Below are 16,393 nucleotides of genomic sequence, written 5' to 3' on the forward strand. Positions count from 1 at the left end.
GAGACTGCAGAGGCTGAAGGGAGGCTGACTTTGAGGCCCTCTCCTGACACAAACAGGATTCGTATGATGGGACTTAGGGATCAAGCCTCACGAGGGATGCAGTAAATCCAGTACCAGCACCCTAAAGATTGCAAAGACTGTCCAAATAGGGGGAGCAGCYATTCCTTAAGAAAAGAACTGAAACATGCAGTTCTTACAGGCAATTGAGGGCCCTACATATAGAAGAGGCCCTAGACACAAAACTAGACACAAGGTTAGGAACAAAGGATGTTAAGGTCAAATAWAAAAACAAAACAAACCAAAACAAATCCTGTATATATTCACCTTTTGGATTTGAATCACTGTACGTGAAAAACCTGCGCCTAATTGGGTCTCTGAAGTCAAATGCAAGAGCTCAGCCCTGAACTCTGCAGAGATCATCGCGGGGCGACTTGCTCAGCCCCTCGGCCGCTTCCAGCAGAAGAGCTGCTGTATCTGCTCAGAGCTGCGTGGCAYGGATGAAGTGGGCTCCGCATGCATCAGCATTCACGGCGTGCATCCAACATCCATCTGCATTTAGATAAGTTCAGATCATTCATTCCAGTAGTGCTCAAGTATTTTGGCATGTTTACTTCTCCTAGAACAATGATAGTAGTTGCATTGTTTTGTTTTGCTTTTACTTAAAAATAACCAATTGATAATGAAGCATTAGGCAAATTGAACGTAGTCAGCAAATGTGTACAGTGTGCTGCAAGCAGCTCATCTCAGGATGAAGAAAAGAATAAAGAAAATGTTAGAAATGATTCAAGAACAGTGATTTTATTTCTTAGATACTTGTTTCACTATATAGAAGCATAAYCTGTCCAAAAATAAATTGTTCTCTTATGTTCACATCTAAGACCCCATTAAAAGTATTTTAGGAGTTTAAAAAAAAATCTTAATTCTGCAAATGACTGCTCCCTGTTCACCGTTTATGCTTCCTCAGAATGGCCAGCATGGGAATTGCTAAGACGTCACCCACCAGAAGATCCTTTAGGCAGGGTGGCAGGAGGAGGAGGCACAGAGGCAGAAGCCCAGGAGATGTGTCCTGCAGGACACATTGGATTCATTCATTACTGAACTGTAAACCTACAGCAAGAGCTACCCCAAATCCTCATAAGGTACTAATTAAAAATTCTAAAATCCTTGCTGGTCTTTGACATTTTATATCTTGTGTTGCTGTTTTGGATGCATGAAGGTTCGGCCACCCCTAATAGATGCAGTGATTTACTTTCTTGGTTAATGCTGTTGCATTGCCACCCTCATGCCCTTTCTTTCACCCCTGTCTCGGCATATGAAGTGGACAGGGGACACAAAAATTTAGAACTACAAAAACTCAGCTAAAAATTAAGTAATTARTAAGTCCATGGGTTCTTTTTGTAATTATGCAAGACAAAATGAAGTCACATGACCTGCCAAGTTCAGGAAGGTGCTGAGAAAAGGATAAATTCATGATTCAGCATCGAGGGCTCCTTTAAAATGTTATGAGTTTCCTTTAAAAATGCAGATAATAAATACTTAATGGCCTACTCATATCTACTTAAAAGACATAATACCTAATTGGTTCACTGGGAAGCAGAATGATTCTCAGCTCCATTAAAGTTTCAATATATATTGGAAAGGTGACAAAACAGATTACTAATTTATTACTTATATGAAACATTTGACTATGTAAATGATAAAGACCAAACATGGCACCCAGAAGCAAATTATAGAAGTAAATAAGAAGACAGAAAAAAAAAATCTATATTAAATTCATTTGGAGAACAGTATTATACACTCAATGTCATTATTATTTCTGTCATAGTGATTTCATTAAGATTTTCATAAAACTTCATTAAAGTTTTGTGGACACTAGAGTTTCTGTAGGAGTCTACACAGATGAAGCACCCCTGGAAGGAAGTTAATAAACTGCCCCATCATAAAAATGGCTGTTTCCTCTACATTTCTATCACCCACTTTCAGAATATTTCTAACTTGCTACAATTCTAAAATCTGAACAGGCAGTGCCCACCTGCCTGCTTCCTTCCCAATGCTGTCCATTCCTCTCCATTCCCATCCTTCTTGCAGCCCATTTCTTGAATTCCCATTTCTTTTTTTCCTACTGAGGTTAGAAATCATTATTACATCAATATTTAAAGCTCTCTGGAAACAGTGCTAGCTGGAGGTATTATGCTGAAAGCTGTTAATGGGGTGTCATCAACTGTTCTTTACTTTTGCACCTTACCTAGATCTGGAACAAGTTAGGCTCTGCTGATGAGATAAGAAAGGGAAGTTGCCCATGTCCCACATTGCCCCCGTTTTTCTTAAAATTTTCACAACAACAACAAAATAACAAAGAGGTGTCTGTTAACTGGACGGATACAACCTGCCAAGTTATGAAGCAACACGCAAAAAAGCAAAGCACCATCAAGTCCCTGCAGATTTACACCTAGTGTTCACAGGTGACTAAGACACATTGCTCCTATTGACTTCAAAAGAAACAACAGAAACCCAGGATCAGAAGTGGCTGAATAATGCACAATATTTTGGTAGGAGTTATTCATAAACATCATATTAATTCTGCCCTTGCTATCTGTGAAAAAAACACGGTAGACAAAAATTTTCTTAAAATTCTGTTCAGGGATACCAGAAATTCATCCTATATTGCTTACAAGTTTGGTTGAATTACTAGTTAAAGCATTCATTCTGCTAGGAAGTGAATCCATATAAATGTAATTATACTAAATATAATACTGAATAAGGAGGCAGTATTAACTGCCCATGTATTCTGTATACCAGCGTGTTCACAAGGCAAGATCTGGGCAGCTGGGCCCACATCCAAGATGGAAACCGAAGCAACCAGGATCCAGAAATAATATGATTATCCCATGAAAGAAATTTAAAAAATATTCTTAGTTCTGATATTCTGTATTTCAATGCCTTGAATTGGAGTCGATTATACGGTTTCCAAGACCAAAAAAGTTAAAGGTAATTTCTGGGTGGGTCCTTCTGCTTTCAAGGAAATGAACCTAGCAGAATGTGTGAGGGACAACTTTGCATTCCATAAATCTAAGTACACAAAATAGATGGAGAGCATCAACACTAGCAAAGAGTCAAACAAACATTAATAAAGGTAATTGACTCCAAGTGATTTGCTTGATGTTCAACTTTGTAGCTTATAACGAATTTATAGTGAAACAAAATCTTTTTCCTGTGTGTTTGTGACTTACAGCAATGATTTAATTTGATTACACAGCAGAATATAGTTATAATTTGTTTGACAGCAAAATCTAAATTAATTTCAACAAAAATCTGAAAAGATGAACTCAGTGTTGTCTCAAAGTAAGAAGTGGAGCTTTGCAAGGGAACAAATCTAACAAGAATTTGAATAGAGAAAGCACATGAAAACAAAATATCATTTGCTAATTTTACATGTTATTTATGCTTTCCTATTCCTGTGATGTAAAGCTACTATTAAATATTATAGTCAACACATTCTTCATAGAAAACACAATAATGCTTCAATGTTTTATACCCATAGTTGCCACTCTATAGGGGATTTATTTGTTCAAAGTGACATTTATTTCGTTTAAGACAATTTAAAAAAAAATCAGGTAGTCACATTCAAAATTTTTATATTTCCATTTCAAGCATATTTTCTACATATGTATGGAGAGATGGGGCCTCACTAGCCCCATAGTTTAGATTTTTCAGATTTGACTGAGATTTTGAAAGCTGAGTTAAATATGCTTAGGTATTTAAAACACTGATTTCTTAGATGACGTAAACACTGATTTCTTAGATCATGTCTCTGTGTGATTCACCCAAGCAGCTAATTAGAACTAGTATTTACACTTAGAGTAAACGGGGATCACACTGATGTGAAAGACATTTCAAGATTATAGGAAACACATCTCACACATTCACCTATAATGACTCCAGACATTATTAGCAGACCAAAGATGATAACATGAGAAAGCAGAACATAGGCTATTTGAAGACAAAAAAAAAAAATATGAAAAGAAAATCATACCCAATACAATAATACTTTTTTTGTGATGATTTTTCTCTCTCTCTCTTTTTTTTTTTTTTTTTTTTTTTTTTTTTTTGGTGCTATAGAATCAAGCACAAAACCAAAATTCCCCTGTCACACTAAGATTTTTTTCCCCCTAGTATTTTTCAGTTATATCACAAATCTAAAATAAGTAGTTAATAGGCAGCCTATATCAGCAGAAGATCCATCCCAGTTTAAATGTTTTCCTAACTGTAACGATTTCCTGCCTGGTGAAATACAACACAGAGCATCACAGGGCTCAGAATCCTTTTATTCTGTAGGACCAAATTAATAACCCTGGAATCCAGTGATGTTTCCGCTCCTTACATCGACTGCATCCCAGGATGTGGCTTCCACGCATTTGCAGAGAGCTCCCCAGAGAACTGCCACTTGAAGCTGCTCATGGCTAAAGATTGAACAATGAAGCAGGTCAACATGTCCTAAGAAATCAGGTCGCTCAGCTGGGTTTCATGTTATCATTTTGACAACAGGGGACGGGGGAACAGACACAATTATAAGGCAGCTCTTTGGGAGCACAACTTAGAGGAGGCAGTGAAAGAGCGAACACTTCCATTGTAAAGCTCAAGTTAATCCTCAGTGCACAGTGCCATTGTTGTGTGCTGGTCTCCCCAATTTTTCTCCCTAATTTTTGCTATTTTTGGGAAAAGCGCAGATTTAAAAATAAAAGCGGCTTCATATTGATGCTGTAGCGTTCTGGGGATTGCTGCAGAGGCAGCATCCCCGTTCAACCACTTGGTATGGAGGGCATTTTATCGCTGTGGATGTCTGTAGGAACACATTGGCAGTCACAGTCACACATTTCATTAGAGAATTTCAATTTCTGCTAAGATGCCCAAAGCTCAAATGAGCATTTATTCATTATCTATGCATAGAAAAAAAAACCCATACCCATATGGTGACAGAATTCCCTCCACTTATACATAAGCTATGAAATTTATACAAGATTTCTCTCGCTGCAAACACCCACAAACAATCTAATGTTCTCCAAAATGATACTGATGCTCTCCTGAGGGAGTGGAATGCATATTTGCTGATACATTTTTTAATCCTCAGGTGGCATGAAGTGAAGTCCATAGAATTTGCACCTAGAATAGCCTCTAACTGCAGTACTGCCTGGTCGGTATCAAGCAGCACAGAGCGCGGACCCGAACGGCAGGCCTGGCCGATGCCGCCTTTTCCTCCGCGTATGCCGAGAGCAACGGGCTCAGGAAGGAAGTTGTGATCTGCTGTCAACTCGAAACAAACGGAAATCAGAGCTCTTCAAAACTTCTAAGGGCTTAATTAAAGCCAGGCCCTTTGAAAGCTTTCACAGCTCTATTGCACAAGCTACTCCTGCGCCTGTGTCTGCCACCAGAACCGCTTCCAGTGCTTCGTATGGACACTCAAATGCGACAAACCTCAGCTCTACTTCCCAGTTCACGTCTCTACCACTGGGGCAAACATATAAAGCAAATCATAACAGCAGGAAAATCTTATTTTATAGTTAGCAAAAGAAAGGAAACATGCACAAACATACAAAAGCACATTACTTTTCTAATTCTTTTATATTACATGCTGCTTCTCTTAAAAAATAGGTGCTGAGGCTCATTCTGTACTCAAAATATGTGAATAGTAATGGTTCTTGTAAGCGGAAATGAGAGAAAAGATGACACGCTCTTCATCGAAATGTAATCCACGTTCCAAGAGTGTTTCCAAACTCCCAAGACAGCCAATTGGGCAGAACACAGTCATATGATACATCCAACACATCAGCTAATCCTGATTCTCAGTTTATGTCTAAGCAATTGTAAACAAGAGTAAGAACTGGCAAGTTATTAAAATGCTGACAGGGTCCTAAATGGGGCCAGAGTTTGTCAGAGTTAAGAAAATAAGCACTGTAAGTCATGAGGGCCAGACCAGATTTGAAGAACACCACGCACTGCACTCGGCTCAGAGGCTTATCCACAAGCCAGCATTTCTGCACCACGCAAGAGAGCTGAACTCATGGTGGGGACACCACTGGTACATCAAACACATGAACTGACTAGGTGCCAACCAGCAGCACGAACCTGGCTGGGACATATTTAGTATGTCAAGACAGAGGAGTTACGGCTATCTCTTTTCTAGACCCTGTGTAGTCAGGCCTTGACCATGTTTGTCCTCTGACCGGCAGTTTAGGGTAGTCCACTGCTATTGTACTCATAACGGTTCTGGAAGAAAAACAAAGGAAACCAACCCAACCACATTTGTATCAAGCCTGATTTGTGCCTTAGGGCTCAGGTGGTTTTGACCAATGGATAACAGCAAGCTTAAGACAATGACAATTATAGGGTTTTTTTTGAGAAATAGTTACATATATCAAAACAATGTTTTAGTGCAGTTTAAATAGCTCAATAAAAATTCATGTGAAAGAACTTGTAGGAGAACGGTCCACTGAAGCACTGACCTAAATTTTTGACTAAACCAACTACTGTTTCTTTAAAAAAAAAAAAAAAAAAAAAAAGTTTTCCTGCTTTGTCTTTTAATACTGTCAATCAAAATTTCATGTGAGAGTTTGAATATCAGGCTACAGGGAAAAAAAGAATATTCTTGCCTGTTCCCAAATGAACCAGAAACAAAATCCCTAGGAGAAACCTTGAACACAAGAGACTCCCTAGCAATATTTTAGCTTCAGCCTGAGCAAAATTTCCGTGTGCAATGAATCTGAAGCAACTCTGCAAGTTAAGCTTCAACTACAGGGCTAAATCCTAAGGGGCCTATAACCTTTACGTGGTCAGTAAAATCAATGGGACTGTGCTTTCTTGCTCCACTGGAAGATATTTTCTCCTGCTCCTTCACAAAGACAATTCATTGGCAACATACATTTCATCCACAGCTGGCACACCAGTTTGCTTTGATGGTAGCCTGTTGCTGATTGCATCCACTGTAAGGCATTCAAAATACATGTTGTTCATGGGATACCATATGAAAGAGGATGAGAAGCAGTTGTGCCATGCCGACTCCGCTGGCATTTGCAGTAACAGCCCTATTCGTTTCAACAAGCTCCTCTCTGAAAAACCTGTTCTACCCCACTCCCTTGGGGAGCTCAATATGACTACAGCTAGATGTACAGAGAATACTGAATACCCTTGAACATAGCTGTGAAATTCTAACCCCAGCTCATAATAAAAAAGGTGCAGAAAAAACATCTGTGGAGCTACACGACAGAGTCTTCTTAATATCACAAACACTCTGGTCCGGGCCATTTGGAAGATGCATTAACTAGATAAGCATTAACAGAAGGGCCTATTGGAGAAATTTCACCAAAACTACCACCTTTTATTAAACCCGAGGGAGATTTTAAAATCACCCCATTATTCTGATGGCTTTAGAGAGCCTGTTTTCTCTGGCTAAAACATGCTTGAATGTAACATGAAAGAGACCTAGCTTAACCCTACCATTAAAATATGTGGAGAATCGCCTTAATGGCAAAGCCAGACTGCAAGAAATATTTTAAACTTGGCAGACTTTGCAAATCAGGAGTAGTGTCTTTTGATCATTGTCAGCCTAAATGCCAGCTGCCTGACTACTATTTTGAGGACTTAGCTCTATGGTTGACATACTTTAGGCTTGCTCACACTGGCACTGGTTTAAAAGCTGGGGCTCCTCCATGGGATTTTGGAATTCTGAAGTCTGAAACATCTGGACTGTGCAAGGTAAAAACTGCTATTTGAGATGTGTACAATAACCTGCAAGCTGAAAAAGAGAAAGTGAAGCCCTGCACAGAAGTATGTCCCTATTTTATAGCAGAGAGCAAGTTCACAGCCTCAGTGATAAAAGAACAAGGTGAAAAAAAGAGCAGTGATAAAAGAATCTGCGGTTACGCTGATATTCTTAAAACTGAGGAAAACTCTGTGGACTCAAGTGTATTTTAAAAAGAAATTCTGCTGAAAACACAAAAGCAAATTTGGCATTTCTTCAGTGCACTTATGCTCAATGGAATTATTCACACACTTAAAGATGAGTAAATGCTTAAACACTGTACTGATTTTGCAACTTGAGTAGAAAGGTAGTTATTTTGTTTTATGTGATTGTATACATACAAAAAAAGAAAATTTGCAAATGTGTAAGGTGCATAGAAGTATGAAAACAGACCTCTTAAACATGAAAGCTTGGCAAGAATAATGCATAATTTTGTTTGAAGAAAAATAAAAACACTTAATACTAAGAAAGCTAAGTACTACATTACTTACGTATACATATGCATTACTTATCTATGTGGAGAAAGGCATACTCTTATATAGCTTAGATTTTGTGTCTAACATATATTTATTAAAATATATCTCCTCTGCATCTCATGCTGCAGCTGGACTCCTTGTCCACTTAGGTAATTTTGCAAATTGAGACAAACTACGAGCAATGTGAAGACATCAAAAAAATGTTGGGTCATATGTCTTGGCGTTGCAGTAAAGAATACCCTAAACATGGAGAATCCCTCAAGCTAGTAATCTAAAGATCTGTTAAACTAGTAATCTAAAGACCTGTTATCTCCAAGCCAGGCTCTCTCTGGGGGCACAATCAGCATTTACTGCAAAGGCTCTGGTAGATGATATTGTTTGTTTTCGCCAGGTCTATCTTAAACATTATTCTCAAGGCAGCAATATGATATTTAAGTACAGAACAAGTCTGGGAGCAATCTCGAGTACATTACAGGGGTTAAAAGAGATAAAGGTAGGTCCAAAATGTCTAACAAATGTTTTGTCCACTCATACATGATAGATAGGGCAAGCACAGGCAAGTTCAGGATCACCACAGACTCCCAATTCTGCATGACAATGTCAGAAAATTTATATATAAATTCCCTTCAAATGTGCAGGTACTTCTGCCAGGTGACAGTCAGCTCAGCATAGACTTCTACAAGCTGCAGCTGGCTGGCTTCATAGCTGGGAATTTATTCCTTCTGCACAACTGCTTGCTGAASGAAGAAGAAAACTAACACCAAGCCAAGTGCAATATTGCATGTGATCTTCAGTACATTTTCCTCAAATTTCACCCAACAGAGCTACAGCTGCTTGCAGAACTGTGTTCCAGAGAGGATGACCACCCTTCCCAACCCTCATTCTTCTCCATCATCTGTATTTTGGTGTTATGGACAATGTGCGCTCTATTTCATTCTCCACCAGGAGAAGGCAGAAGAGTGGAAACTTTGCATTATGAATACAACACACTTTTTCTAATTACATTTTTATAGAAATGAGAAACTACCTCTCCGGAAATTGTAGAGATTACAAACATTGTGTTGCATATTGTGCCATCATCTTTYTAGCAGATGGCTTAGTTAATTCAGCAGATGTCCTGGTAGCATGATCTATTCCGATGTTTGACTACAAATAAACTGAGTAGGTTGACCAATCCTTAAAGAATTCAAGAAAATTTCTTAAAGTCTGAGTAGTTCTCAGCATGAGTATGTRCAGATTACTGCTTTTCATGTACATATTCCTGCCTCTGCTCATGATCTCATACCCTTTTAGACTTATGTATTAGCTTTCCCCTCCTGGAACAAAGTGCCATCATCTCTGCAAATCTCAGCTCTAAAACGTAGGAGTGAAAATTATGCTATGAATTTTTTATGATCAGGTCATATTTGGTGTAAAGTGCAAACGTCRGAGATGTGTAGCATGCCGTGTGTCTGGTTAGAGTAAGGCCTTCTGGAATATATTTGCTAGCTAGTCTGATAAAAATGTTTGTGATGTCAGCTAGAAACTATTTCAGGTTCTTCTAGAAATCTATTTTACTAATTCCCTGCTCAGCAGTAGATAACACAGAGAGGAAAGGAACACGCCAAGTCCATACACTTATATATATTACTTCCTACTTTGGTGAGAAAATGCAGTTTGCTCTGTAGGACTGCTACCAGATGGCTGTTTTCATTTCATGACTGAGCTAAGTAAGAGCTAAGAAAAATACACAGAGCCAGTACCCAGGAGCTCAGCGGGTAAGCACGAAGGGAAGCAGAACTTCAGAACCAGGGCCATGGAGTTCTGTCGAACTACAAGGACTACACATGTTTTATACCAAATAAACACCTGGCCACTAATCTGAAAACTTCTCCTAGTGCTAGAAAAATCATCACAAGGAAGGATGACTTAGGATAAAATTCTTTGATGTATCTTTTGTTCTAGTAACATCTTATTTAATTCACAGTCAAAGATGAAAAGTCCTGGAAACGCCCCTGTTGACAGTTCATTTCAACCCAAATTATTCTTAGTGACCAATTCTTTTTACCCCTGACTTATTTTGCAAGAAAATAATCTACTAAAACCTGTTGTATTTTTTTTTTTCCTGATTATGTCTGGGCTGAGTGGACTGAACTCCATCACTTTGCTCTTGATTCTAACTCCTCATGTATTTTTTCCTTCTCTAGTGCATTTTCTTGAGATCTTTTCTGATCTTTTTCAAGTCGGAAGGAAGTGCAGATCATATTCCAAAAAAGGCATGTCTGATCATCTCTAACCATCCAACCATCAACTCTCTAACCCTGTTAATAGCAATGATGAAACGAAGGACAGGACTTAAAATATCCATTTTCACTTGTCATGGAAGTCACGTTCTAATAATTTTAAAAAGACCGAGTCAGAAGTACGCTCACTCACGAAGATGTTTAACTCATATGTAAATTAAATATGCAACTTGTGTATAAGTTTTCATGAAGTTTCATTTTGTGTCAGTACAGCTTAATTGTTCTCATCTTTCTTTCAGGTCATTTGACAARTATTTGTCCTCTGCTGTAACTCAAATTTCACAAATATGAACACACTAAAGTGAACTCAAAGCAAACTACAAAGATTCTGGCATGGTAGCCTGTAAGGTCACTTATCCTCCTTCCCAAAGCAACCAGTGAAAATAAGATAATGCTTGCACTTTCCCAAAGAGAGGTCAGGAAAACAGTTGAAGACCAAAGGACATAGACATGACAGTAGGTTAATGATAATAATACACATTCTCAGGTATTTTCTGTTTTTTCACATGATGCAAACTTAGGGAGGCCATTATACTTTGATATAAGCATATATTCGATTTTACCAACCTGATTTCATGGTTGTTTTTCACAGTTTGACGGGGCCGAACCTCTGATTTCACAACTACAGTTTGTGAATGACTTCATTCTAGAGCATCTATAACTCATAATGCTAGATACAGTCAAACAGTTCACATGTAGATGCCTCTCTTATTTTCCCCCTTCTTTCTGCCACAACTATTTTTCCAGCTACTGCTTTCGCTATCTTTACCTGGAATAATCAAGTGACAAAATACATTCATGCACAATAGAATGAGAGAGTCCTTTAAAATGCCCTTGTGACTCTCATTTTCCTATACRGGCTATAAGCTTTAAGGCTAATCCTGCTCCCACTGTGTATGAGCTTTCATTCTTACACCACTGCTTAGAGCAACCCTGTGGACCAGCAAGCACACTTTTGAAAAAAACCCTGACTTTTAGTACACCTGTGCTCTTTATCTGTGTTTTTTAAATACTGCATGAAATGTGAAGTTCTGCTATCGGTGCCCTTTTTATGATGTATCTGGGGGACCATTCACATGTTTAAAATTAAGCACATTCTTAAGTATGTCAATGAACTGATGCTTATATCTGTGAAAGGTTTTGCTTGCAGAGGAATCAGAGCTTGGGGACTAGAAAATGAGAATCACTGCAATAATAGAAACCATTAATTTCAATACAGTATTATATGTTATTGCAGTTTGCAGATCCCCCTCATCCCCAGAGAAACCTGAAAATAAAACTGAGCTAATAGATAAAATGGCCACACCTGCAGATGTTACGAGTTTCCCATGCAAAGCCTGTAAATTCTCCTCCTGAAAATTAATACCAGCTATAGCACAGTACATGTGCAAAAATCTCTAGGGGCGGAATAGCACCCAAAAGGACAGATGGTTTCCTTCAGCCAAACATTAAAAAAAGAGCATCATCGAAATGGGCAAAGACCAACATGTACTTTGCTCATAGAGACTGTTGTAATCGACAAACACAGAATAAAATCTTCATTAACACTTGATCATAGTTACAGTTTTTTTTGTTTGTTTGTTTGTTTGTTTTTTTTTTTTTTTTGGTTTTTATTTTACATCTGTTTTGCTTTGTACCAGGACCCTCTCTGCTGATTTATGACAGACTTGCTAAACTGCAGGACTTCTGTTAATGCATCAACCCCATCACCCTGCTCAGTTGACCGTAACTCCAGCTACACACACCCAGAAGACACTGTCCATTCCTCTCCTCTTTTCAAACTCTCTGAAATAATAATTTTTAAACACAGCTTCAAACTATTATTTTTAGTTTAATCAGATTCTAAATCCTTTCCGTTTCTTTGTCTCACCTCTCTGCCTTGGAGGTGTTAGGACAGCACATAAATCACATGAGCCRAATGGCTCCAATTGCACTTGCACTTGGCCGGCCATCAAAGCCAGGAACAGTAGAAATTGCTTTGGATGGCTCGTACAAAACACAAGTCTTTTATTTTGGTCTTTTCTTTTTCAGCTTTCTCCTTTCACAGATACCTCAGACCATGAGAAGTTTCAGATTTCTGGCAGAAATATCTAATTCACAAAAGACAAGGCACAAAACTACATGGAGTAATTGCTTTTTTTTTTTTTTTTTCTTTTTGTTCTCAATACTGATCAATCAAGGATATACATCTATGTTTTCAGTAAGTTTCAAACAAAGCCATATTAAGCGCAGAGTTGTCAATAATGTAAATATACACACATATGTATACACTGCACTGGTATTGCACTAGCACGGGATAATGAGAGCTTTTGGAAGACAGCAGTGACAATGCTGCAGAAAGGATTCTGTTACAAAACCTTGTGCTGAGCTCATCCTACTGCTCAGTTAATGAGAGGTGAGCAGTGCTAGGAGGCATTCTGCTCACAGACTCTTTCCACAATTCATAAGAAAGCCACCCAAGCACACAGAGATATATCACGCTTATATATTAATCACTGCCTCATCTGCATTAAAGCGGAGGAAGAGAGGGAGCAATCAGAAAACAGTCCTTAGCTACCAGGCATCATTTGCTACTGCAACAGTCCTTGCTTGCCACTCCACATCTCGTCTTGTTCCRCCAGGACGTGACAACTGAACTCACACCCTCCAGCGAACGGCAGCGCAGGCGCTCGGCTCGGGACCACACGGATGCAGGGAYGTCGCTTCTGGGCTCCCACTTGTATATTTGCAAGGTACTGCCCCACTCCTTCATATAGCTATRGGGTTCTGCACAGCATTACACTGCACCACGAGCACATACCAAAGCCATTTTATAGGCAAGGAAACTAGGTGCCTATGGATTAACAGGTACTTAAGCAATGAGGTGTAGTTATACACAATCACTCTGGCTCTTAGGTTCCTAAACCGCAGCTCAGGCAGAACAGAGACATGTGAGTCCATTTTTGGATCTGGACTTGTGTGTCTTATGCTTCAACTTCATCTGAAGTGCATGGTAAAACACCAATTAGTGCCGTAAAGGAGGACAGGAAAAGATTATTTTGCACTGGTGAAATATTACTACATCAAGCTTGAAAAKGAGGCAAGCGTCCAAGAAAGAAATCATGTTGAGAGAAGCAACGGGCTGGGAAAAGAATGAAATTCCAATTGTTTGCTGTGAGAAGCTGCAGGAAAACAAAAGGACAGTTTGTCAAAGCCATTTAAAACAGCTCGAGAGAAGCAAAAAGTCTGTCGGAGTCTGTAGTTCTCTGCTGTGACTCTCATCCTCTAGTCTAGAGCTTCCAGGTTATAACCAAAAGGAGCAACATAGGTTGCCACAAGATAAGCAGARAAGTTTTTAACTCAAGCTGTGTAACAGCCTTGCTGTTCAGCTACAAGGTGTTTCATTCTGCTGCACAAGAGACTTGCTTTTAACTCCCAGAAAGCTACTTTTATCGACAGCACCAGCTTAACTTCTGACCAGTCTTCCAGCCATGGACGGCTGCCTCTCTGCTCCAGCCTTCTTCCCCTGCCAGTGTCGGCCTTCAAATAAGCCCTGAACTGCCAGTGCACTGAAAGCACCTGTGAAGTGCAAACTTTCTAACTGAAAGAGCATCAATTTATCATTCCAAGAAAAGAAAGATGGCAGGTATGGAAAATACCTACCACAGATAACCTTCCTGTACAGCTTTTAAGCCTGAGATCAGAGTGTTTTTATCTTTACTCCTCACGTACAGATGGTATCAGGGCATATCACATAAAGCCTTGGCCAGAGAACTTGCACCGGTCACCACTGTTATTAATGTCTAAGATGAGGTAGAACCAGTAAAAGACAGCAAAATAGAAACAAAGCAAAAATGTTCACACCGACATTTGCTCTTTTTTGTTTTGTTTTTTTTTCCCCCCCTCTGAAATTCTGTTGTTGTTTGAACATCTTTCTTTCCTGCCTGATCTCTCTACCAAGCTACAAGCTAGACCTTTTTAGGCATTCCTGTTTCACCAGTGTCATTCAACAGCCGTCTCTGTGTTACGGCCTTCCCTATGATTTCAAAAGGACCATGTGAGCCTTCTCCTCAAGTATCTCAACACACATATAGGAACCCAGTGGGATTTACCAGGAGCCTGACTTCCACTGATGTGAACAGGAATCAGACTGCTAGATGGTCCTAAAAAACTCATAGTACAAATCTATAACCAGACTTTAAAGAAATGCCAAAAATAAACACTTCCTTTAATCTCAAAATAGTAGTACACTATTTTTCAAGGTTGTTGATAAAAGAATGAAATTGCTTGGGCAGAAGTTTAAATATCAAATCACAAGCTGAATTTCAGAATATTTGCAACATCCCACAACAGTAAGCCATTACCAAAGACATTTCTATGTATGGTATTATATTCTCATCACCTTCATATCTACTTAGGGAAGTCTTTTGAGAGAGAGACTATTAGAATTGCTACCAAGATATGGAGAAGGTCAGTGACTTACCCAAGGCCACATAGGTTGTGTGCAGCTACGTCAGAAGTCACATTACGGTATCTGACACTTCCAAGTGATCTATCCTCTCTCTGCCTTCCAGTCTCCTGTTCTTATGCTGGCCTCACATGACTTCGTACCGGGATCTGATGAAACAGAGAGAGAGTTATGTAAAACTTATCAAAAAAAAAGACCTATTCATTCTTTGGACACGAAGTTTATCAATAAAYCTTTCATTTGTCAACACTGGCTGTGCTGTGTCCTGCCTCCTACCAAAGGCAGGAACTCAGGTCCAACAGCCACATTTATGTCAACTCAATTTATTTTAGTCAGAGTTACAAAGAACATTTAAATATGAATCATTTAATTATCAAGATGAACCGACTTTCTGAAGCCTACAAATACAAATGAGATGAAATTCACTAGCAGAAAACCCCTTGCATTTGGATTTTTCTGAACTGTTGAGGAAAGGTCTCTGGAGTTTTTTGCAAGGAAACCTATAAAGCACAATTAATAAAATGTATAATTATGTTTACAATCTCGGATAAATTATTATGTTTCCTAAAGCATTTATAATTCAGCTATTACCAAATGGCTTTAGACTTAGTTGTGGCATTTACAGTTTCAAAACTTTTAAGGGGAATAGAAAATAATTAGTCCCAGGTYGGAAAGATAATTTAGAAAAATGACTTCTTATATGTCCCTGATTTCTTCCTTCCCAACCAAGAAGAAAAATCTCAGATTTTTGACAATATGAAATTTGAGGTAGAAAACAAAACAAACAAACAAACAAAAAGAGTTGAGAAAAGTGTCCTTTGTGATCATTTMTGGAGCAGCTAATGAGCTCTGCATCTGGTCACTCCATCAACACAGCATTGCAGCACTAGAACAACCTTTAAATAAAATCAGTCTCCTTTTATTCTATAACGGGGTGGCAGTTTTGTTTGGCTGTTTTTATAAACCAGTACYGTTGTAGCCACCTGGTTTGCAGTTTATCTTGAAAGCTGTTGTACCAGTACAAATGAAGAGGCAAAGAACAGGCAAAGAACRGGCATGAATGTCTTGGGGAGGGAGAGATGTGAATGTCTAGCCYGACTTCCTTGCCCAAGCCAATGCAATAAAGCTGCACCTGTACTGACATGATGAGAATGTCTCATTTACAACCAGGCAAAATGCTGATCCCTCCAGCTAAGTGTTTGCATTTACTTTGGATAAAAGGGCTTTTACGGTTGGGCTAAGCATCTACTGAGGTATGTAAGAATTAAAAGAGGAATTAAAGAGAATTAAAAGGGCAACTTTTCTGCCATAAAAATACTGTATTCACCACTAATCAGCTTGATTTAAAACATTAAGCTTAAAGAAAAAATTAAGCTTAAAGAATCTCAACAAT

At 38.8% G+C, this 16,393-nt stretch overlaps 1 long non-coding RNA gene across 1 annotated transcript; it reads right to left on the reverse strand.

Moving 5' to 3' along the window:
- Positions 1-463: 463 nt before the first annotated feature.
- On the reverse strand, positions 464-15,145 carry LOC112945072. Its single transcript, XR_003248940.1, has 2 exons — positions 15,016-15,145; positions 464-549 (listed from the first exon to the last, which is right to left on the reverse strand). It is a non-coding gene; the product is annotated as an uncharacterized LOC112945072 (long non-coding RNA).
- Between the last annotated feature and the right edge of the window lie 1,248 nt (positions 15,146-16,393).

The sequence above is a fragment of the Nothoprocta perdicaria genome, unplaced genomic scaffold (genome assembly GCF_003342845.1).
Source record: "Nothoprocta perdicaria isolate Ctin4 unplaced genomic scaffold, notPer1 scaffold_180, whole genome shotgun sequence".
NCBI classification, from domain to species: domain Eukaryota; kingdom Metazoa; phylum Chordata; class Aves; order Tinamiformes; family Tinamidae; genus Nothoprocta; species Nothoprocta perdicaria.